A 26,500-nucleotide genomic window follows, 5' to 3' on the forward strand; every position below is an offset into this window, starting at 1 on the left:
AAAAAGCTTGGGATTGTTGGTTATTTTCTTATCATGGGTGAGAATATTATATCAGCCATTTGAGGAATTTGGTATGTAGATGTTTTTTGCGATAATTTCTGCATTTCAGATCGTCCAATTTCAGGGTGAAGTGTTATATGTAAGCCTACTTCTCGAGAGATATGAATCATCAAAAACTTTGAGTCAATTGTGGAAAATTTTTAATAAAGTCCTTTAAGGAAAAATTAGTTGCTCTTTTAAGACCCTTCAAACCCCATGGTTTTGGACAAGACCTAAAAATCCTAGAGGTCGCAAAAGAAGAATAGAAGCTTCTGGAGTTTCATTTTGGACTCTTTGAAAGAAATCGTGTATTTTGGGCTGTTGAAATCTAATGAAAATACAAACAAGTCGCGACTATGGCAATAACTACTGCATTTAAGGGAAATCTGTCTGAAAAACGAACTGCATGAGAGAATCGACACAACAAAGTTATTCTGTAATATGGCGATGAATGACCGTTGCCCAAGTTGTCCAAAACTATTTAAATTGGAAATATAAGTCCTTGAATTAATCAGAACGGAATCCGTCTTTTGCCTGAAAGACGGGACAAGGCCCGTAAGCATACGCGGCCGTCAAAATTACCTATAAGTTCCGCATATCCTTTATATATGACGGAACACGTTACGCTTTATGTCTCCCAAATTGGGACGATATCGAATTTTGAGAATGTCATGCTTGCATCATAAGGATGGCCAACAAACGTTGACCTCCTTCTAGATTGGCGCAAATGCTTCATTAATTATGCGCATCCCACAGCTTAGGATCGGTCAGATATTCAGTTGAAATCCATGACAATTGTAGCAATTTTCAATCCGATCTCAAAGGATCTCATATGGTATGCCTGAGGTCGATTTGAAGGAAAATCAACCTTTCGTGCTCTAAGTTCAAATCTTGGTTAGGTTGTGGTTTTCTCACTCAATAGAACCACCCTCACTTATCCGCCTATATTCCTGCGGGACCACCGTGAGGTGCCTGCAGGGTTTCCTTTATCGTAGTTGCAATTACATTTATCGCACTCCAATTATGGGGTCAGGTAACTGCCTTAAGGGCGTCGTTTAATCTCCCTCTTTCAATCGCGACAATGCAACACAATATACAACGGGTCCTCGGGTGTAGTGGTGCATTTGAGACAGTCTGGGGGCTCATCCAATCCGAAGTGATGCAAGTACTTCTTGCCTCCACCGTGTCCCGTAAAGAACTGTGTTAGGTGGTAATTCAATTCTCGGTGCTTTCGCTCAATCCATCTCTTAATACACGGGACCAGTGTATGGGTGCAGCGCCTTTTTTCAGAATTATCCCACCGTTGCTGTTATCTCCTGTACAGCTCGCGGAAGCCCGCATTCACTTCAGCTGGATTAGCCCTTCTTCGCCGGTAGAGACAGTGTGCCTCATTCTTAGTTGATCCAAAGCAATCCCGCAACGATCTATGACCGAATACTTTTGTATATGCATTGCACACTCTCAGCGCGATTGGCCGGTATAGCAAAATCACCCTTCGGTGGTTCGCTGTGTTATCTAGTACCCACGCTCAGACAAGAGCCGCTTATAAAATATATGTGATTAATGCTTCCGTCTTATCTTCCGCCAGGTCCAGCTTCACCATCTGGAGCTATGCTTTGATGGCATCATTAGTTTTACTTCCATACAGTTCCATGTCCTGCGGATGTTTCGCAACTTCTACCACCACCAGACCGTGTGCAAAACCAATCAACGTTGCCTCCTTTAGCACGCGAAAGCCGAGCACTTCATCATACATTATGTTCCATAGTAGAGGCCACAATAGGAGCCTTGGGGAGCACTTGCTGTCACAACATATTCCTTCGGACCATCGTCCATTTCGTACCGAAGAAATCTCTCCGTGAGGTAACTCTCGCTTATTCAAGCCAAGTAACCAAGGATATCCAGTTTAGCTAGGATGCCCTTAATCCAACACCAGTTGGCCGAGTCTCGACATCTTGTGTCACCGCGCGCGCAGCACTTACCGCCGGCCGATGCCTCCGAGCCAGGTCTACAATCGCATGAACAGTGGATCGCACGCTGCGAAACCCATACTGCCACTCCGATAGACCATCCGCTAGCTCGACGAACGGACGCAGCGTGTTGTATACCACCCTCTTCAACGTTTTCCTCACAGTGTCTAAAAGACAAATAGGGCGATATGAAGATGGTACGCTCGGTGGTTTTTGGGGCTTCAGTAGTGGAACCAACTTCTGCCTTTTTTTTACTGGGCAAGAAACACTCCTTCGACCATGCACGATTCCGATGTACTTATGAGCCATGCGGAGCTGATTTTTGCGCTAACTTCAGAGCTTTGTTCGAAATACCATGCTATCCTTTATTATCCCCAATTCGTCCATAAATCTTTCGTAGTTCCTCGTCGACATCAGAAACGGCGGAGGCGACAGCCGAGTGTGCAGAAAAACCACTTGGGTTTTCGTGGTACTGATTTTGCTGGCGGCTTTAGAAGGAGGTCATGACCCGAAGAGTACGCCGCTCGAAAAAGTGAGCCAGCTGACATAGTTCCTAAATCTTATACTGGCTGCGGTATGGTTTAATTTTTGTTACTGATTAGTCGAGAGTCAATTGGCCTTATTGCAGATTGTTGCTAGTTCCCGCACCTAGACTTTTAGTAGTCCCATAATAGTACCTCCTTTGGACAATCACAAACATTCATATCTATAGCCGGTATTAAAACCTGAGGCACCACGTCTAGATAAAGAAACCGACGCCGCAACCATCTCGGCCATCGTATTATCACATCCTGCAGTCGGATAGTCAAGCGTGATACTCCTACAAGTTGTTTTCCTTAGGGTCAACCTTTCAATATACTGGGTACTCTGTATTCGTCCATGCATCGCATATCCTCGGTAAACTGCAGTTCTCAGATCGATGTAGATGGTTCGTCATACAAATCTTTCATCGGGGTCAACTGCAAATAAACGGGATTAAAGAGACTTCCCAAAAGGGCTATTGAGCGTCCGTGTTGCTGGATTAAACCTTCGGTCCAGTAGTAAGTCATCGTGACAATGAATCGCGATGTGAGTTTCGCGTTTTATAACTGGCATGTTTCCTCAACAAGTCGATTTCGTGTTCGCCCGTATTTTCTAGACCGTAGGTAATAACCCCTGCGACGAATCACTGGGGTAGCAATGTATAACAGATGGAGGCGCCTCAGCGATATTGTTAAAATTGAAGTCTGTCTCAAAGTCAATCTATTTTAGGCTCATCCTGTTTGGGGATCAATCAAAACCTCGAAAACCAGGTTTTATGCGGAGCATATAAGGTATGTAACTAGCATTCGATCTAGCAATACAGTTCACTCACCTGCCAGAACATCCCTTTTACCATCGAGATACTAAGGTAAGTCAGAGGGACGATCGAGTCTAACCCTCCGCCTCAGAAGGTGGGCACGTATTCAACAGTGACTAGTACAATATTCAACTCCATGAAGCTTTCAAGTAGGATTTGTCGCCTTGTCTTCGTCATTCGGATTCTCCACTCAAATGGCCATGCGCACTGGTGATAATTTCAGGGCTATGGCCTATTGTCCAAAACCAAGCTGTCTAGCATATCCTCAGATGCTCTTGTTGCACTAGAAGAGAGTAGATATGGATGCCATTGACTTTCACCGGCTCCCAGTAATGCCATTGTTCTTTGTATGTCTTCTGCATGCCCATATCGTCGTATTTCCACATGTGTCTTTTCCCTACGTAGCACTAGCGTAATTTCGATAAGGTTCGCAGATTCCCGGCAGTTCCACATTCGACTCTCGAAGGAACGGATCTTGAACTGCTTCTCGATCTATCATGTTGATATGTGCTCCCTGTTGCTAGGTGGCCGAAATCGTCGCATCTGTAGCGTCTCTTGAAAGATACTTGCTCCCTAAATTCCTAAATCGGCACATCTATTCTAAACTTGTCCGTGGTAGTCAGTTTAACTGCTGATTCCACCGACAAGCTAATAATAGCGGTCTGTCTATTCCCATACGTCTTCTTCATCCTCTTAAAGTAACGCCTTTTCCATCACCGTCGCATGTGCATTACTCCACGTTTTATTCCACTTAATACACTGACTATGTGAGGTAATACTCTCCAATTAGCGCTGTAAATTTGCGTTGGATGTTACTTTACTTGCGGCAGTCTTATAGCTCACTGAATCAAATAAGTAAGAAGGGTCTTTCACAGTGGCATGCTAGAAATAGGAAGAGATAGGACAATTTTTGAATCTTTTACACTAACAAGACTACCTCGCAAATCTGTGTTCTACCGACCTAAGAGTAATATCATGAGGACGGCACTACTCGATGTCATGCTAGGAAGAGGCCTAAATGGCGTTAATTCTAAATCTGACATCCTTGAAGCTAGCAATAGGACCGCCCTGAACTTATCACGCGATTTTTTTTGTCCGTACAGGGAATTCAGCCGCGAGAACGTGGGAGTTAGAGTGAGCTTGTGTGGGATTCGTATCCATTAGAGATCACCTCCTCTCCTCTCTTCAGCACCAGTCCTGCGGGACTATCGTTTACAGCATCTTTACAACTATATTCTCTGGGCACACGTTCCTGCCCAGCCCTTAGCTCAGATTTCCAGGCAGTGGAACATCACATGCGCTGTATCCTCTGGTATCCCGCCGCATCCAGGACAATTCGGAGAAGCATCCAACCCAAAGCGAAGCAGTAATGCGTGCCCCGTAAGAAGCTCGGTAATGTGGTAGTTGGTCTATCCGTGCTTTCGCTGAAGTCATGTCTGTTCATCCAGCGACCCTTCGAAGACTCGCCCTATCTTCATTGCCAAAGATCATACGACTCTGACCTTCCTCCATACGTCTCGCATGGTACTCATTTCTATCGCCGGAATGGCGATTGGGTTCATGCTCGCCACCAGAACTGTATGGATCAAAAAATGCTACAAATCCTCCATGCCATCAGTTGGAAAACCGAATTCACCTATTTTCTTCTCTGAGAACTTGCAAGTGCCTTCGCCCACACAGGTTATGTGTGAAGGAGAATGAATTGTACCACTCCGGCTAGAAGCAATCTCCAACAGTGTTTCGGCCCGATGACATTCGCCAACATTTTTGCAATGAAGCGGTGGTAGTGGCTGCCTTTTGCATACTCTAAGTGTCCCCTAAAGCTCAACTTGGCATTTGATAGTCGGCTTTGATACGGCCGTATGTCCCCCGATTTCCATATTCACAGTGTTCGGGTTTGTAAGGTTCATTATTAAGATTGCTTTCGTTTTGTTAGCCGCTAAAGTTAGCACGGCCCTTTCTAGCCAGCACTTTACCGCTCTTAGTGTCTTCGTTGTGTAGACCTCCACAACCTATGGATATCTTGCCGTAACAGCTACAATCATCCGCAATACTGATAATCGTAGCCTCGTTTTGGACAGCAAAATAGGAATCCCATTATTCATGACATTCCATAGTAAAGCGCGGGACCCTGTGGAACCGCCGCTGTGACGACGTGCTCTTTGAGGGCCTCATCCAGCCTCTATGAAGTGATTGAAACATGAAACATGTATGTCTGGGAACACCCCTTTAATTCGGTTTCAATTGGTAGAGTTAAATGAATTTTTTTATATCTTTTGCCAGACTGACCACCATGCTTATTGCATCCATTGTGGTGCGGCCTTAATGCAACTCATATTGGGCGCTCCGACAACCCATTACTGCTTTCGACGATGTGTCGCAGTCTGTTGTAGATGACTCTGATACTGGATTTCCAGGTGGCTTATTGCGTTGGTGAAGCAGCACCACCTTTGGTTTTTTTAAGTAAGCAGGGAATATTCCTTCCTTTAGGCGAAGTTGCTAGCGAAATGATTGGATGGGGTGCCATTCAAACTTGGGCGTTGGCTATAATCTTTTTCAGAATGTGCGCTCAAGTAACCAGAGGTGGTTTTCTACTTTTTCATTATCATTCTGAAGCCCTATCCCCAGGGTTTATATAGGCACGGTCGTACAATTGTTTGAAGCAGTTCTTTTTGCTCATCCGAATGACCTCTTTTAAGCAGCCCCTCAGCTGTCTAGGTCTTTCCTTTCGACCGTCGCTACTGGGCTCAGTTTCTGGTGAAGCCTCCTTTCCCGGAAACATGCGGGTCGTAAAGTTGCGATTTCGTTGTTCTATCAAGAGTTGGATTACCTATTGGAGATGATTCGGCTTCTGGGCATAGTGCCATCCCATGCTTCCGTCACCCATTGTGTGGTTTAGGTGACTTTTCGTTGGCCGTATATTCCAAGGATATGTCGCTTGTCCTCCTCAAAAGCTTCCATTGTCCACCTACACAATTCACCCGGCATTCTACGAGAGCACTTTTTCGATTTAGATTCGCCCTTGGTTTCCATGTAGGTTGCCTAGTGGTCACTGTGGGTATAATCCAAACTAACTTGCCAAGCAACTCTACTGGTTAGCTCACGCGGGGAGTCAGCGGATAGCCTTTCGTATCATTGAAAATAATGTCTTATCTTCTACGAGTTTAGAATTATGAGGTTTCACCTTAGATATAAACTCAGAACAACAGTAAACACATAGTATAGAGTTCCTTTATTAATACACCAGGCACATCTCAAGTTAATCGTGATTTGCAATTTGTCTGGGTTGATTGATTACCGATAGATGTTTTATATAAGTTAATCGCCATTATTTTAGTCGTCAATTTTTAACCATGATTAATTGATTAAATTAATCGTGATTAATCAAACTTCTTTGATAGTGTAGTGGCTGAGGTCGATCTCCATTTCTCAACCTCATACTCCAGGTTTTAGTTCCGGCTACGGTCATAAATGTTTGTGTTTATCCTACTGGGATAGGAATAGAACAAGGAGTTAAATAAAACCCCGAGTATTGGGATTACTATTTCAAGGGAAAAACTAATCTCGATTAACTTTTTAATCTGGATTAATTTAATCGATTAAAAAATTAATTGATTAGTTTGCCGATTAATAAAATTAGAGCTTAGAATGCATTCTAGAAGTATCACTGGCTTAGAAAACAATGCTCTCCGAGACAGGACAGGTGAACCACGCAATTATCATATCGTTTCGCTAGACAGGACATTATTCTACATCAAGTGCAGACTTTTACGTATTTTATCTTCGGAGGGCTTTTCAAATCAGTTTCAAGGCAAACATGTCATATGGAACCTTTGCACTTTACGCCCTTACATTTGAAGGGATGTACAAAAATCATAAAGGCACAAAGAAAGGCACTGAAGCGTTCATGCCAAGGTTTGATATTAACTGCAAACTCCCTCAAAACACAAATTTCGTCGGGACGGGATATTCCTTTTTGTTCAATTTTTGTTTTCTATTCAGCAAATTTTTATTGATGTCCCGGCCCGAACATGATTCATAAAAGGTCTTACCCTGGCAACTCAAATGCCTTCCTCGCAAATCACATCTCCCACAGGCACACACTTCAAAAGGAACTCTAGCCCATATACTCCGTGAAAATTTACGACCTGCATTGAACTCATTCCACAGATGAAAGCAAGTCAATAAAATTACTTTACATTTCTCCATCTCCCGTGTGGAAATCTTGAGACAATTCCAACTCATTATCCAGCTGTAAATTCTCATTAAATTAATGTCACCGAGCAGAACATAAATTTTACGTATCCGCTATTGCAGAAATACCGGGCGTGAGGGACGGATGCTGGCTGTACCTCTCCAAGATAAATGAAATATGTGAAATAGCTCAGTTTCGAGCTGGAAGTCTTTCCTATGGTGAACTCTTGAGAGGAGGTCTCTATTGTTCCAATCTATCGTGTAATTGTGTACTTAAGTCGTAACGACTCTAATCCCTGTACCTACGCCACGTTTTCCCGGCCGCCTTACATAGTAGCGAATGTAATGGCTAATGGCTTGTTGATGTACGTCTAGGGAAAATTCTGCTGAGACATTCGAGAAAAATTAATCGAATTATTGTGCTGGAGAATACGCTTGGGCTTGAGCTTGGGACAGACTGACACGCAGGGTATTCAGACGCCACCATGAATTCGAAAAAATAACTCCGAGAAGAGTGGGAAGTTGCAGATAGCATTCCTTCGAAGCAAAAGGCTTGATCTCCAAAGCAAGCAGGAGTGCGTGAGTCATTCATTTTATTGAATCCATCTTTGCTGTAACATGAATATTTATGGGACCACCCTTATGGGGATCGACATTGGAGCAATTAAAACTTTGCAGCTGACACAGACAAATATATGACTCGGTCACGATATTATCTGCTCGGCTTCGGGAAACATGGAAATCCACCCCGTAGCTACCCACCTTATGCTCCTATCTATTCAGTCACGTTGTCTCCCAATCAACTCCTCATAGTGAAAGATACATTATAAGTGCCGGCATTGCCACTGCTAATTGCCTGCACGTCCAACTTCTGAGTATCCCTCTAATCCAAATTCGAATTCCCTCCAAGATTAAGACCTAATTAAAGGCAGATTTAGTAAATGCGAACAGCGAAATACACACGTATGTGTAATTGTTGGAATTCCGGTAGTCAGAAGTCTCAGATAAAAGTGTCTAGCGCTGACTTAGACCTTTCGGGATTTGTCCATGTGCTGTCGGTTCCGGTCAGCTCGGTTTCCAGTGTTGTTTGTCACTTAGATGTCTTAAGTGGAGGCTGACAAGTGTCTAAACGAAACGTTCGAAGAAACTATTTAGAAAATTTTTTGAATTGTGTTTTAGGAATGTGACAGTGTCATGTTGCTGTAGCTTGGGACTGTCTATTCATTGGACATTCGTTTTTAATGACAAACCTGTTTTTTGAGACAAGGTATCGCCAGAGGCAAGCCGGGATTTCGCCCAGATGTCTATTTGAATAGTGTGAGATTCTTGGCTTCAATAGTACGTACTTGAGCCGAAGATTGCGAAATGATTGTCTAATCTTGGGGGCAATTGTTGTCAGCATCAAATCTTCAATTAACCAGTTTGTTTGAGGTAATCACAAACTACACGAGCATGTCAATTGGGATCAAATTGGAGAGTCTTATTAAGTTTCAGATAATCCCCTGCTTTCCTGGCTTGCTAGAAAAGTATGTATTTGCCGAGTGTATCTTGTATCTAGCTGGGAAAGAGATATCTACTTGAGCATTCGTTACGTAAATATTTCTGACACGGACCTGTCGAGAGGCAGACAGGGAACCCGGCTCAATTGTTACTATTCATATCAGTTATGTAAAGCAAGAAAAAAGCCTGTCCATTCAGCAGTCATCTGAAATTAAAGAAAAACGTGACCGAAATCAATTGTCTCCTCAACTTTACTCTGCTTTGCATTTTGAATAGATCAGCTCTCGTTTGCTGTCTCCAACATCAACGGTCGCGTGTGGAATTTAAAAAAAATTGGCTCCCCATAGTTTGAAAATTCAAAAAAAAAACGACATATCTGGGGAATTGTAAGCTATCAATCACATCCAATACACGCTTTTCATAGATAAGTAGTGCACATTGGTGGCAATATTGAAAAAGAAACGTGAAAGCATGTTTTCGAAGATGGGCTCAATAAAACAGCAATTTCCTCAGTAGATAACGTCTAACTCTCTGCGGCTGTCTAGTGGTGAAAAACACCAGAAAAGCCACAGATTCAGTCATCCTTCCATGTTGCTCCGCTTCAAATGAGAAGAAACAAATTGCATTCACTTTTATACAAACATACAAAGATGCTATGTGAAGAGCTTTATGTAGATCACCACTTCTGATGGTACAAAAAAAAATAGAGATTCCATGGAGTATATCATGCTGAATGCTAGAAAATAGTAAAATGTTTATGGAATGCCTGCTTGCTGTGTTTTCATTGTGAGGCGAATGGCTAGAAGATAAATCGACATTTGTAGGTCACATTGATGGAAATGAAATTAAGCCGTTTTCCTGTACACGTTCCAATCTGGGCGCGGGTTTGTTTGATAGTAATACGAGCGGTGAGTATAACATGTCCCACGATCAAATGCAACCGTCTTCATAAAAGATCATTCACTCAGTGAATAAGCAAACAATTGTGGGGACACTGTGTTTACTTTAACGAGGTGTACGGTATCTAGTACGAAATTGAGAAGAAGATACAATTTTGTAGGGTGTGAAAGGTTTGTATAAGGTACAGTCGGAAATGATGCTATGTTGTTACTATTTCCGGACTTATTGACTTTTTTGTCTCTGATGTGAATCTGGGAACTATTTAACCCCTGTAAGATACAATGATGAAAACGTCGTTGTGCAAGTGATGAAATTCCTGGGGGTTTAACATGAGTACGTGTCGTGTAGGCATAATCCCACGGCCCTCTTCGGACACGGATTGATTTTGGGATCACAATCAGAGCCCTGCCATGACTAGCACAGCGGTACTGGTTTATACTGAGTGAGCATTCATACCAGTGGATGCGAGGCCTCTCTAACACCTTTGCCGCAACTAAGGGGTACGGCACCCGAGTTGTACAGCGTAACTCCACGCTTAAGCTCCGAGGAGCCCTGCCCGCGATGTAGGCATAACCACAACCACCATGAAACTCCCACTAGGGGGCCAACCACAAATAACAGGGCCGAGAACACATCCTCCAGGAATCCTCCTGGAGCATATGCTCTCAGAGGGCTATCCCGCTTCCCATGGTACCAGATAACTTCCGGTGAGGCTTCGTGGCAGAGCCACTTCAGATGAGTCCCTTGCAGACTCGGGTTTGATCGCCCTCCTCGAGTACGCTGTGCAAGTCATAAACCTACATCATCGCGGCAAAAACTAACATCCACGAGTAATCGACGTTTATATCTAGGAATAAATTCCTAGAGAGAAAAGAACAGCCAGTGTCAACCACGAGATCGGAACTGTAGTTCCTTCCAAAAATGTTCTTCGGTGCATACTTGCGTGCGACTATGTTAACTAGTTTGGGAGTGTGGGAGGTGTCTTGACATATTGGTCCCTTAATGTCATTACATCAAATACATATCTGTTGGCTATGAAATTCATAATAAATCGGCGCTGCTTTGCTAGCTTTACCTCCACCCACTGAATAGATATCCCAAAACGGAAGAGTCTACGGAGATGGCAGTTCATCAGAGGGTGTAGGTCCTTCCAATATTACTGTTGGAAGCGAAGTCTATTTTAACCTCTATACTTGGACATCAACTACAACACCCCCTATTCAAAACATAGAGGAGCTAACTCGTAGTTCTTGGCACCCTGATCATATGGAAGAGTACCGGTTTTCGCGGGCGACAATATGCCTATAGAGTTTACTCCCGTGGCTACAAAAACTACTTGTAGCGATACCATTGCTCTAGGTATGTCCGAAATCTTATAGATTGTAATGTCAACATTAGGTTTGGGACGGTATTTCCCCTGGAGAAATTATTTTTCATTTGGTCTTTAACATACTATCAAGGATCCTCATCAACGGGGTAACAACCGGTATCCAGTCTAGGTTTGCCTTAATATGGAACTCCAGATATCCTGGTTTTGCGCCGAGGATCACCAATTCGATATCCCTCACCCATTCGGACTAAATGACCCGTCCACTGCAACCTATTCAGTCGGATTTTATCCATAAGGAGACGGTTATGGTGTAGCTCATTAATTTCGTCGTTATATAGGCTACGGAATCATCCATTCTTTTGTAAGGGGCTAAACCTTCTTCGGAGGATTCTTCTTCTCACGAACGCTGCTGAGAATTCGCAGTTTTTGGTGCTAAGAACCCAAGTCTTCGAAGAATACATGAGGACTGGCAAGATCATTGTCTTGTACAGTAACAACTTTCACCCTCTGATGAGACGTTTCGAGCGGAGCTGAAATAGGCTCTATTGGTTGCCAACAACCGTGTGTAGATTTCATTGTCGTAACTGTTACCGGTTGTGATTTTCGACTTTATTGTAATCATTTGACCAGTGCTATTTTTATTAATATGCAGCAGATTTATATCTCTAGTTGCTCTTCCCATGATGTCGATATCATCAGTATAGGCTAGTAGTTCGGTAGAGTTAAAGAGGATGGTGCCTCTTGCATTTACCCTAGCGTCACGGACCACTTTTTTCAAGACTAGATGACAAAGGATGCACGATAGGGCGTCTGCTTGTCTTATATCCTTGTTAATGTCGAATGGCCTCGAGAGTGATCCTGCTGCTTTTATCTGGCCTCGCACATTGTTCAGGATTGGCTTAATCACTTATCAATTCCGTCGGGATATCGAATTTTAACGCGGTCGTGTACAGTTTGATCCTGATGATGCTAAGATAGGCGGCTTTGAAGTTTATGAAAAAATAGTGCAACTGATGGCCATATTTCAACTATATCTGTGGCAAATTTATGAGAAGTGAAGCCTCTTTGGGATGGGCCGATTATGTTCTGGCCGGATGGAACTATCCGGTCGACCAAGAAGAGTATCTTACAGATAGTACTCAGCAATGTGATACTTCTATAATTGCTGCACTACGTGAAATCTTATTTTTTATGTATGGGATAGGTAATGCCTCTTTGCCAGTCATCAGGCATTGATTCGGTATCCAAAACTTTGAGCATAAGTTGATGAACCTCCAACTCGGCGATATTATGGTTGTTGTTGTTCTTTAAAATACTCAACCCAACTTAACCCAGCTCTAAACTGCTCATTCGGCCGGAAATTGGATTTTCCTCTGTGTTGCGGCAGGATGATCATCGAGGTGCTCACCTTGTTGACTTGTAGGTAAAACTTCTGAATCTGGTGCGGTTGCTCCACTATTCGAATTGACAGACTTGATAGTTCTTCCAGGCTTCCTTTTTCCATCTGTGAATCCTCATGATGCGCACCGCTAAAACTCCCACCCTGTCTGGTATTCTTTGGTTCAACCCTAAATCACAAGCCAAGAGACAAATTACGTTGGATATATTTTAAGGCCCTTAGAATAGAAATTTTTAGTATGCAGGTCCATCTTCCAGCAATTTGGGCTTTCACAAAATATAATATTATTTCGAATCCGGGAATTCACATAATCGGGGTCACAAATTTTAACCTTTCTCCTGAGACGCTTGGGCTTGTAGAATGCGTCTCTGAATTTGTGTCTTCAAGTCAGCCAGGATATTCAGCTATCCTAGAAGGAATTTGGTCTAGCATTTCCTTCTAACAATGATAGGATTTAAAATTGGAATTGGATGTGTCATATCAGCTGGTACGGCTGCGGTTATTCGGATGCCGGCTTCAAATCCATAGTCTTGGGAAGGGTGAGGCATAATCCGAGAAAATAGTTTTCTGATGAAAATGGAGGTCAGTTTTCACATCGTGTAGATGCTACTTCGGCCAACTTCCTTTTTGTACCCTCTTGGTGGACAACCTCAATTAGATCCGAGGTCATTCTAAAATCTTCAATCTTTTGGGCCTCACGAAAAAGAAGTTCATATATAATGTCGGTTTTGGTGTTTCATCCTGGAAATGTGGAACTCCACCGAGTATTATACGATCGAAAATCACGTAGCATAGTTATGACTTGTTAAGTTGCTCGTAATCGCACACTATTGGAGAGTTTGGTGCGAAAAATAAACAACTAGAAAGTTCAAAAATAGGGACTAGGGCTTCATCCAGGGCAGAGGCAATTCATCAAGTCCACATCCACTTGATGTTAGATCGGACCAAATGCCCTGGACGAAATCGTTAGTCCCTATTTTTTAATGCTTGTGTGTTATGCCCCAAACGAGGAGTCCGTGGACCAAAAAACATGAAAGTAAGTTGCTCTCCATTTGGTCCGGTCCAACATCAAGTGGATATGGGTTTAGGATCCCTCATTATCCCAAATAATAAACTAGAGCGTTGTTTTCCAGAAAGTTTCAAAATCTTTATTGTATATGCGGCAAGATTGTTTTACCTCCACTAGGCGTAAGAGTTCATTACCCCAGCGAATAATTGCGAACTCATAAGCAAAAATTGTCGCCTGTGAAGTGGCAATCGTTCCTTCCGAGTCCGATGTGCAAATTGCCAAAGGAGAATTGTTTTGCTTTGGTACTGAAGAACGTTGCTCAAACTGTTTAGGACAAGTAAGCAAAACTCTGTGGTACAAAAATGCCAATAGATTCCTACCAGACAAACTTCGTGGATACTATTAGCTTTAAGCTAACACTGGGTGGGCTTCATCGCCAAGTTTGTCAGCATACAAAAATCCGCTTCCGCATGAGAGTGAGAAATATTCTCCAAAATCTCATCATCCTGAGGAACCATCTGCTAACTCTTATTTTCGGGATGTACGATCTCATTTCGAAACTCATGACCAAAAAATGTAGTCTTATCCTAAATACATATAGCATCACATCAACGACCAACTTTCCATAATGCACAAAATATCTATTCTCACTAGTTGCTTCTGACAAAGAGGAGGCTAGTTTCCACGTCCTTTTTCTAGTTTAGATTCATAAGGAAACGGGTTCTACGTTGCAACATATTCTAATCTTTAGTTTCACATTCCTCATTTTTATTCAGAAATGTTTAAGGCAACGGGATTCGAATTGATTAGGGAAGAGGCTATTCTTGGGTTCATGGAGCTGGCTTAATCGCAGTTGTTGCTGATATCGATGACTAACACCAATCCCAATTTTAAGGCACTCCTACTGCATCTTTGTTGTGGGTTTTTGACAATATATTTCTTCCAGGGCATCCTAGAAGCTCAAAATTCATCTACGTGTTTCCTGGATTTCTCATTCATCGCCCATCCTAAGATAATTGATTCCATTGTATCATGTATGGAGTTATGGGACCTATCTACTGCCTGCTATGCTATCCTATGTCTCTTCTACCAATATCAGAGTAAATTTCTGAAAAAAAATCAGCGCAACAAAACAGATCCGAAAAATTTTTTTCTGAATGATGTCCAGGACACTTTAATGTCGGTATTCGATGATAGTGAGGTTATCGGTGGGAAGTTGAACAAAGACCTGATGTGAAAGAGGCGGAAAGAGAATTTGGTTCAAACTAGCTCTGTCTCCTTATTGACAGTTTTTTGTTCTAACTTTTATGAAGGTATGAGGTTGATTCATCGTAACTTGGTTTAATGTTCATAGCAGTTTCGCTCAACAAATAATACGGATTATGAGTGCAGAACCACGATTAACGAAACAACCTTTTTTGGCCACTTTTGTTTAAAAGAACTTATTATTTGGTATTCCTGACATGCCTTTATGTTTCCTTTTCGTCAGTTTACTAGAAGAATAACATTTATATTCAAAAAGTCCGGCGGTCAGTTAAAGAGATCGATCAATTTTTCATGAATTCTGCCGCCTCGTATCCTTTCATGTGCTGCAAGTACCAGTATGTGTTATGTTCTCATAGTGTTTTCAGATGTTATGTCAGGTTCTTAGTATCAGGTAGTCATACGTAATACGTAGTAATAATTCTATCCCACCTAGAATCTCACTTTTTCACCTTCGATTTGAAAGCTTGCTTCCACGTACCCAAGCAATAATAAGGCAGCATTCCGACACAATTGTATTTTTCGAGCTGATTTTCATATCGAAGTTTCAAAAAGTAAAATGCAATCCGCAAGTGAACGGAATCTTAAAATCGTTCAATCGGCCATAATTCTGCATTCATCATAATATTCTTTTTCTTTAGTCTTTGTCACATTCAGAAGCACGGTCGACTCTTCATGATCCTTTGCGCCATTTTGCTCTATCAAACGCGCACGAGGCTGTCAAATTATCATCCAGCGTATCAAGCCACAACACACAACATTTTGGTCGTGAATTTTGAAAAGTGAATTCTCGTCAGCGTGAATCACGTGACCTTACCATTGAAGACGCCTTTCTCTTCTTTTTGCCACCATCGGTGCAACCCCATATAGATTGCGGATATTCTCATTTTGGATGTAATTATGATCTGTTGCGCCATTAGTCAAACGCAACATCTTCGTCTCCATTACTGCGAGGCACCGTTAATTTTCTTTTATAGTCGGCCAACACTCGAGAGGGATTGCATTTATTATAATGAAATAAGGAAATTACAGTGTGGTCCGCCCGAGGTTAATATCCTTCTGACTTTAGTTCGAGGGTGTCTTTCAAGATTCAATAAACATCACTTTAAGATTGATTCGGTATCAATTTGGCATGTATGCAAGATATTGTAAAGAACTAGGTTAACTTACAACGAATTCAGGCTCATTGCAAAATTCTAAACAAAAGACTATTCTGAAGAAATAGTCATCGATCTTTCCAGAATAGATACCGATCTTATGAAATCTTCAACTAGGTATCATTGGTATTTAATCAGTGACATCTGAAATAAGGTTTAGTCATTTTACGTAATCAAGTTTGAAAATTTATCCATTTTAGTGTAATTTCGTAAGACCAAACACCTTCGATAATGATAACATTATCGACATCGATACGGCACTCCTATCGGCATTACTCATCGTATTTTTTCAGTGTTTCCCACCGATTGCCCTTAACTCGTGCCATTGGAGCTTCTCAAAAAATGTATCTTAACTTAAATGCGAATTTATTAATGTTTTTAGATTTAGCTTCAATAATTTATTTTCCTTATGTAGGCTGATGGTGGTTATCCAAGGCAAGTGGTAGTTGTGCACATAAAAGATATTATCAATTTTGTTGTTGAACAAGTCGGAAAACCGGAAGCTAGACGCTTCTGGTGTGAAAGGTTTGTGTATTTCTTTCATAAAGAGATTTGAGTGTGCATTGGCATGTAGCATGTAAAATATGCATATATTATGTGAAAATGAAGTGATAGTGACATTCATAGTCTTGAATTTGCTGAGGAGCGACAGTTTTGACCTAGTATAACTTTGTTAGTAATAGTGGGATTTTCACCAAATTTGGTAGGATCATGCACTACGCCGTAGCCTACATTGGTGCAAAATTGTGTGATTCTAGGGTGAATTTAAGGGGGGTCTTCCTGTCAATTACTAAAAATTATAGTAATGTACTGTTATTAACTTTATTTGAACAGGTATCGGTATGGAGGGTATTTCGGAGCCTAGGCATCATATAGTGGCAGCCCCCTGATTTTTTTCAGATTTTTCGGTTGAGTAGTTTCCGAGAATGGATTCGTTAAAGAAATGATCACTTTCAACCCTCCGCACTCCCCATCTTTTGAACAAATGCCAAAACTAAGACCGGCTTCGAAAAGTACTAACCGAGACCTTTAATTTGATACTCCACATGACTATATTTGATGAAAAAGAATTTACACCCCCGTTTTGCATGTATGAGGACCCCCCTTAAATTTTACGTAAAAGGATGTAACTCACTATATGCGTGAGCGTTTACAGTTCCCACCTTTCTACCAAATTTGGTGCCAATCGCTACAACCGACTCCGAGAAACCTTAAAAATGAATGTTGCTGCTAAGCAAGCTAGATTCCCGTGTTAGAGTGACTAAATTCTGGATGCAGACATGGTATGAAACATTGAGGATCAGTTGAATAGTAAAAGCTTAATCGATCCAACAATAATCCTGCTCCATTAGGACGATGCCAATTTGAGCGTAAGCCGCTCGATTTCGTGCCCCAGATTCAAATCCTAGTCACGCCATGGATGCTTGTGTCTGGCTTTATGTCTGCCTCACTACGGTGGGTGTTTTGCTTCCACAATCTTACTTGTGATGAAAATTAACTCAAAGATACCTTCTTGGAAAATGGAGCGGAAAAGTATTAAAAAAGAGGCTGTTTTCCACAAAGGAGTGAACAAAAGACATATGTACATCTAATAATATGACGAAAAAAGTTCAGGACCATCTTCAATGAGTCTGAGACCCCTCACTTTTTCCTTGAGAATGTGTCGGAATCTTTTCTTACTATCTCAATGATTTCATTCAATTACACCACCGAAAACCTCTTCGAAATCCCAGAAAACCCGTTCAAATTCACCTCGCCACGAGTGTACAGTAAATTTGATGTTTACTTAAGGTGCGGATGGCACAATTTGTTGGTGCATTTGAGAACGAAAAACGATTGCTCCTATGATGTTGATGATCATTCATTTATTTACACAATTATTATTGGACTCTGTTTACTTAGATACAATCAACATGGAGCTAACTGTGTCATTTGAACGGGGAAATTTCAAGTTTTAAAGTTTTATTTGTTTACGTCTTATCTACGATACGAATTCATAAAGTGAGATTAAATTTTCTGAGGTGATTGGGTCATGTGATCAAAGCAAGTTTTATATCTGTTATCTATGGAGCGTGGGTGGATATGAAAATTGTATAATAGAAAAATTATGAAAAATATGTAGAACTTATTTGTAGGAATCAAAATTCGGTGAGCACATAGGGAGCATGTTACTTTTGGTCATGTTTTCTATTCAAAGCGGTACAGTTTTCCTTGAAAGGAGTGTGGGGTTCTTTCTGAATTATGGAAATAATTATGCAACATTTCAAATGTGAAGAAAGCTGGGAGCTCAACTAAAAACAGGGTGGGACAGAGTAAAGAGTGATTACGGACGTATTGCAAAGATAGAAAATATACGTTCGGTCTAAAATTAGATGAATTTTGATAACATTATCTCCAACTATATTTAGTAGCTAAGTACGTCGTATTAATTAAGGCGGTTCGTAAATTTTATGAAATTTGGGCGAAAACGCAAGTTCCAATGCTGGTATCAATTCATCGATAAATTCAAATTCTTTCGATTTTTGTTTATAATAGTATGGTTTCCGGCAAACTTTCTAACATCGGTTTGTAATGTTGCAATATTTTATACTGCGAGGATGGTGTTGAGGAGGGTTTTCTATTTAATTTCTAAAGTGTTGTTATTATATATACTATTATTCATTTTATTAAAATCGACATAGGAGCAGGATGTATTTTGGGGCCTATATTTCTTATAAGGTCATCACGATTTGTTTTCGGATTTAATGGTTAGGTCGTTGCTGCAAATGAGTTCTGATTTATTCTAGGTTTGTATTTCTAGACCCCTTCTTGGCAACCAATGTCAAAATAAGTCTTGTTGCTTTTCAAATTTCCCACAGATTTACACCCTTAATCTCGTTTATGGGGATTCGTAGCTATCAATAAGCCCGCCAGATTTCATGTTAATAAGTGATATACCTATGTTAAAGGCATTTTAATTAGGTTTTATTTAACACAAAATTTTAAGAAGGCGTCCATGGCTGAAAAACTTTACAGTCTTTATTGTTGAGAGGGAGTGCTGCATTATAATAAAGTTTTCCTATATTGTATCTCTTGTTTCATAATTATCCTCTTATTTTCTTTCATCAAAACCTATAAAGAATATACGTCAAACTACTACTTAGTAAGTAGGAGCCAGCCCGGGAACTGTGGAGAATCGAATCAAAAGTTCCAGGAAGCTCATATACACCACGCGGTCAATTGTATGTTTTTCAGGATTTAGCTTCCGAATTTATGGCTTCTGCCGCTTTGTGTCAGTAGAACATGGACGGTGAACCGCCATTTGCTATTTGCGAAGATGAGATACAAATTGTAATGGCAATGGCTGAAAGCAATCCAATCTGAGCTAGAGTTACGGCGGATTGATAGAAATGGTCGTTCATCGAAGCTATCCCTCGGAAGACCATGGCTTTTTCAAAAGGGAAAATTTGACGAGATTCAGAATCTTAGCTGACATTGGAGTTCATGGAAAATTCCCCTTCTTTAAAAGATTTCTTTAAAACCGCAGAATAAAACGGTTTACCTGTCTTGCCAACTCCTCCACAACTTAGCGCAGGTATTGGTCGTACATTGTCTGGGTTCACCAGCTGAAAAGTAGACTTTAAACTTAACCACACGCACGCTACATCTCCTTCTGGCTACTTCGGCGCAAAACTTATTTCCTCTATGTTCCTTTGTACGGGAACCCAGAAGAGAGAGAGAGATTTTGAGGGAACCACGTAGATTGTCACCCAACTACTGGTCTATGCTGACGATATCGACATCATGGGAAGAACCACGCGAGACGTACAAACTGCCTTCATCCAGATCGAGCAGGCGGCGCGAGATCTTGGACTACACATCAATGAAGGCAAGACAAAATACATGGTGGCAACGTCAGCACCGAAGACGAATCAACCAACAACATCAAACCGCACTGGTCAAACACAAACACGAAGAAGAATAAGGATAGGAGAATACAACTTTGAGACCGTTGACAATTTCTCCTATCTAGGGTCGAAAATCACAACCGATAACAGATACGATGATGAAATCCGCGCACGGTTGTTGTCAGCCAACAGAGCCTATTTCAACTTACAAAGACTGTTCCGCTCGAAACGTCTCTCCATAGGGTCAAAGCTCTTACTGTACAAGACTATGATCTTGCCAGTTCTCATGTATTCCTCGGAAACTTGGGTTCTTAGCAAGAAAAATTGCGAACTCTTGGCCGCGTTCGAGAGAAGAATCCTCTGAAGAATTTTTTGCCCCCCACCTGAGGATGGACGATTCCGTAGCCTACACAATGACGAAATCTATGAGCGATACCATGACCGTCCGGTTGTGGATAAAATCCGGCTGATTAGGTTACGGTGGGCGGGTCACTTAATCTGTATGGATGAAGATGATCCCACCCGGAAAGTCTATAAGGGCAATATCTATGGTAGAAAAAGAAGACGAGGCAGACCCTGCCTAAGATGGAGCGATGGCGTGGGCCAGGACGCCAGACAGCTTTTAGGGATATCGAATTGGTGGACCTCGGCGCAAAACCGGGATGTCTGGAGTTCCTTATTAAGGCAGGCCTAGACCGGATACCAGTTGTTGCGCCGTTGATGATGATGATGACGTAGATTGTTCTGTTCCTGCTTCGTTAACTCAACAGTTCAGGGACCTCAGCGCCGACTTTGAACCTCAGAGTAGCTAGATGTAGTTCACTTAGGGGTCGTGTCACATTTAATACACAGACAGCTTCCTAAATCTCCAATATCTTTACTTGGAAAACACTGCCATACAAACATCAGAATCATAGGTTAGAATAGGAAGAACTACTGTGCACATCACTAGAACCATTTCTGGACCGAACCTCTATTTTTTTGTAAAGGAATTGTTGCAAACGTAGTAAGTTATGTTGACTTTCTTAACGCGAAGTTTTATTATCAGTCTCCAATTTAAATTCGCATCCCGGGTCACACCAAAATACTTTACCGTGGAAGCAAATGACAGTATTTGTTCGCAGGAGGTAGAACTCTGATATTTTTATCTTTGAATAGCATTAGAGGAGTTCTAGCATAGTTTTTCCTAAGATTGCTTCAAATGGAAATGTAAGGTCAGTCCAGTAAAGGCATTTTGGACGCATTGGATAGCTTCAATACGACGGTGTTGAAAAGCAGGCCTGTGTGCGGGGAATGGACTTTCAGAGAGGACGACCTCTCTTTTTCATAAATCTTTTAGGACAATTTGTACGTTGCGAATAGTGTCCATATTATGGTTTGAAGGTATTAGGTGCAGTGAATTTTCCTAAATCTCACCGCAACACAAGCAGCCTCTACTGTTAGCGTTTTTTCTCTCCCAACATCTCTATGTGAAGTGAGATTTAGTTTCGTACTGCAGCCAACCTCTAAAGTTTCCTGCTTTTGAATCAGCCCCTGATAGTGGAGGTTGACCTGCGTATTTGGAAGTCATCTCCATCGCAGTGCCTTATTGAGTTCTACTTTCTAGTGATTAAATCGCCTCATCATTCTTTGAATCTCCTTATGGTACTTCTTTCGGATCGGGCCTTAAAAATTTGCATTTGAATTTTAATGTCTGAATCAAGTTCGCAGTGCTGATCTATAGTCCCCTAAGCTCTCGCTGCCCACGGATTCGTATTGCTTTCAGTTGCAGTCTGAGGGTTCGTCCCATGCATGTACTTATGCTGCAACAACAGTTCAAGCTTCCTGCTCAAAGTGGAACGGCAAAAGTGTCCACTTGGTATAAGAGGTATTCTACCAGCAAGATGTCTTCTTGTCCAATAAGCTTCGGATTCTAAGAGTGGATGATTTGTGCAGTTTCGCTAGAATGTCATGCGCGCTTAATTTTGTTTAGGAATCCACTTAATGATAGACCGGCTTAGGTTACTAACCACTTCGGTCACCTTGCTCCTAGGGCTGAGATGAGTTGTCTATGTCCTGGGTGAAACCGAAAGGATATGTTAATTACCCCCCCTTTATTTCTTTCCTTTTCGGCATTGGACTTCTCTAGGAGGAGGAAGTATATGAGAACAGGCTTGACGAGAAGGGGTGGAAAACAAAGTTATTACCCCAGGCCTCGAATTTCCTAGGATTTCCGGAATAGAAATTTCAAAAAAGGGATTATAGAGGGACATTTCTGTAGTCTCATACACAAAAAGGGAGATATCACACAGTGCAGCAATTATAGAGGTATCACATTGCAGAGTACCATCTATAAGACGTTTTCAGCTATCTTGCTAGGTCGGATAGCCCCATATGCCCAGAACATCATTGGCCCATACCAAAGAGGCTTCACTGCAGGCAAATCAGCGACAGATCAGATTTTCTCTGTGCGGCAAGCCATGGAAAAACTGTTGGAATATGGACAACAGTTGCACTATCTGTTCATCGACCTTAAAGCCGCCTATGATAGCATAGCCAGGGTAAAACTATACACGGCCATGAGAGAATTCGATATCCCGACGAAATTAATAAGACTGATTAAGCTGACCCTGACCAATGTACGAGGCCAGATAAAAGCAGCAGGATGACTCTCAAGACCATTCGACATCAACAACGGTCTACGACAAGGGGATGCGCTATCATGCGTCCTCTTTAACCTGGCCCTCGAGAAAGTGATCCGTGATGCTGAGGTAAATGCAAGAGGTACTTTCCTCTTTTAAGTCCACCAAACTACTGGCTTATGCTGTCGATATCGACATCATGGGAAGAACCACCCGAGACGTACAAACTGCCTTCATCCAGATCGAGCAGGCGGCAATCAGGGCGAGATCTTGGGCTGCACATCAATGAAGGCAAGACAAAATATATGGTGGCAACGTCAGTACCGAAGACGAATCAACCAACAACATCAAACCGCACTGGTCAAACACAAACACGAAGAAGAATAAGGATAGGAGAATACAACTTTGAGACCGTTGATAATTTCTCCTATCTAGGGTCGAAAATCACAACCGATAACAACTACGATGATGAAATCCGCGCACGGTTGTTGTCAGCCAACAGAGCGTATTTCAGCTTACAAAAACTGTTCCGCTCGAAACGTCTCACCATAGGGTCAAAGCTCTTACTGTACAAGACTATGATCTTGCCAGTCCTCATGTATTCCTCGGAAACTTGGGTTCTTAGCAAGAAGAATTTTTGGCCCCCTCCATGAGGATGGACGATTCCGTAGCCTACACAGTGACGAAATCTATGAGCAATACCATGACCGTCCGGTTGTGGATAAAATCCGGCTCAATAGGTTACGGTGGGCGGGTGATCCCACTCGGAAAGTCTATAAGGGCAATATCTATGGTAGAAAAAGAAGACGAGGCAGACCCTGCCTAAGATGGAGCGATGGCATGGGTCAGGACGCCAGACAGCTTTTAGGGATATCGAATTGGTGGACCTCGGCGCAAAACCGGGATGTCTGGAGTTCCTTATTAAGGCAGGCCTAGACCGGATACCGGTTGTTGCGCCGTTGATGACGATGATGATGATTTCTGCAGAAGATGAAATGGAAAATATAGCCGCCCAAATATCGAGCAGCTTCACTCCGTAATATCTCATCCGGGGAGATGTATATTATGAAGGCATTGGGATATTGCATAAACTTGAACTTGAACAATCATGCTGGGTTGTTTGAATAAACTTCGGAGGACTTTTTCGAGCGAAAACACAGTTGAAGGCAGGACGAAACTTTACAGTTTGTAAAAAATTTAGGGAGTGCTAAGTCCGCATTTATTTGAAGAGGGATCAGACTAATTGCTCACTGTTTTTTTGGGTCCTAGATTCCGTCAATTTGTGGAAAGCATTTATTTTTTAAAAATTAACTGTCCGTTCGTTCAGGACTGAGACAATTTGGTTGGTTCGAGACAGGTTATTGGGATGCTTTGTGATTAATGTCCAGCTTTTAGGAACAGGAGGACCGGCTCAATCGAACGGTCTCGTGAGTAACGATACTTCACCCTGGCGGGGTAATGAATGAGACAGGAACTCGACTTTACAGGGGCGATAAAGAACGTCTTGAAAAGTTTGGAAGATGAATCAACTACATGTGAGACCTAGCCTTGACCTAGTTCAAAAGGTATAAGAGAAGGTGTTAAAAAGTTAAGAAGATGAATCGAATGCGCATGGATCCTGGTTCATGTCACCTCTAGTCGACAAGATGATAAAATGAAGTTTCGAGCCGGAATATACTATTTCCGAAGTTGCGAAACCTCATCGTTTTAGGAGCCCACGTTGTCCGTCATATGTGATGACCATGATGTTTCAGGGTTGACCAAACAACGATCGTGTTCATTAATACTTCTACCCAGTAAGGACTGCTTCTGTCTTCAGTTACGATCGAGGGTGGATCCTTTAGACAGTCTCTTCATTTGTTGCATGTAACCATTAGATCGGAATTCGGTTTCTCAAATTAAGCGAAAGCTGGTTCCCCTCAAGAGAAAACAGATTATCGTGTAGCTATATCCAATTATTCCTAAGAGACCAGTGGACTATTTATGGTGCTAGTAAAATTGTATAATCATATCTCGACCAAATTCCTCAGATTAACCAACATTTTTGGAGTTCTCTCAACGTGAAAAAATGCTACCAATATTCACATTCACTTTCTGGACTCTTAACGTGATCTTGTTAGCTTCAAGTGGCTTACGTGTAGTAATCTCAAAAATATTACGATAATTATTGTAGAAAAGCAACGTCTCAAGCTTTTCATGACCTTCACGGTCATATGCTCACTTGAGTTGTTTACATCTAGATATCTTGTTGAAAATCGACTCCATCATCCATTTCTCAGCTTAAATGAGTAATTAGCTTACTAAAATGGCCAATGAAAATAAAACAAAAAAAAAAGAGTTAGAAAAAAGTTGAAATAATTACTAGCAACTGGTATTTTCGCCCCAATATCTGGTCTAACAAATGTTAATTCGATTTTGCACAAAAGGGCATTAGTCATAATATTCGTACTTATCTGTATCCACATGTTTGTGCTCCGTATGTCTCATATTTTCTTTGGAAATTAATTTTGACGTCATATCACGTCATGTCGGAGGCCTGGTAATTATGGAATTTTTCAGGTGTTTTCCGGGCTGTTGGAAGCAGTAGCATTAAGTTTTGTTTTGTTCCGAATGAGGAAGTAGCTACAGCGGCAAAAATGAACAATGATAGTGACTTTCAGAGTGCATGCTAAAGGTTCGATGGCTACTATCTGTGTATATCTGAGTATCTGATTTCATGTTTTCTCATTGTGTTTTTTGTGCTGCTTGGTACAAGTCAATGTCATGGTTTAACGCAAAATTTTATGGTGAAATTATTTCGGTGTTTTACAGTAAGGTGGTTTAGTATAAAATTAAGGAAGACCATTGTCTGTGCAAAGTTAGTTTTATGAAAATCTTTCCTAATTTCTTGAAGCACATGCACAGATTTCCCCTTCTCCTGTTCACTATTTTGTGAAGCATGAAGTATCCTATCCCATGGCAACATCTTATTCCCTAATTTGTAGTCTTTTTAAGGTTTTGTATAAACACAAAACCTTATTAAAATCGGTTTACTGTCTGTTTGTCTGTCTTTTTTTTTATGGATGGAGGTGGAAATCTTACAAGGTTGCAGCAGCGTGTGGGATTCCACCCCCAGTTTCTCCTTTTTCCTTCCCCGCGGAACCGCCGTAAAGCATTACTTCGCAGGGTGGACTGCGTTTTAAACGACCAAGCCTTCTGTTCTTTGCGTCCTCCTTGCGCCCTCCGCAAGTTCCTCCTGTATTCTTTTGATTGCGGAGTTCACCGCACACCTCCGACTTCAACATTTCCACAACGATGTTCTGCGGGCTTAGGTTGGTTTTCAGCGAATCTTCCAAACTCCTCCTTTCTGGCTCAGCCTTGCACTATGATCGTCTCCCCCGCATTTTCTGCAATTTTTTGACCTGTCACGGTCACCGGTGCATTTCCCCGCTATGTGGCCAAATTCCAAGCATCTCAAGCAGCGCTTGAGGGACACCTGCTCCCTGAGTCGGTAAACGACCAAACCTATTTTTCCTTTTCCAGCCGCCGACAGTTTAAATGCTGCTTCAGCTGGTAAGCTCATGATTACCGTTTGCGTGCCTCCGTATGCCTTCCTCAGTCCCCTGATTGCGGAATCTTGCAAACCAAGTGGTCCGAACTGCTTTTCTAAGGCGTCGCGGATATTCTCCTTGGTCGTGATTTCGTCAATGTCCTTACATTGTATGACAATCTCCTGCTTTCTGGCCCGTACTTGTGCTTCTTCTCCTAAGGGCTTCTCCACCTTGCCGAGGAAATTTTACACCGTTTTGCCCGGAGACTTCTTCACTTCCAGCATCATATCTCCTTTTTGGGAGCGTCTGATTCGGCTGACGCAGCATCGAATTTGACCTTCCTGAAGATATCGGCGTAAGTC

At 41.8% G+C, this 26,500-nt stretch overlaps 1 protein-coding gene across 7 annotated transcripts in view; it reads left to right on the plus strand.

The window, feature by feature from the left end:
• LOC119655183 (cytospin-A-like) overlaps nucleotides 1-26,500 on the plus strand; it is a 498,871-nt gene that overhangs the window by 302,978 nt on the left and 169,393 nt on the right. The gene's annotated exons all lie outside the window — the stretch shown is intronic.

This window comes from Hermetia illucens, chromosome 4 (assembly GCF_905115235.1).
Source record: "Hermetia illucens chromosome 4, iHerIll2.2.curated.20191125, whole genome shotgun sequence".
Lineage (NCBI taxonomy): Eukaryota > Metazoa > Arthropoda > Insecta > Diptera > Stratiomyidae > Hermetia > Hermetia illucens.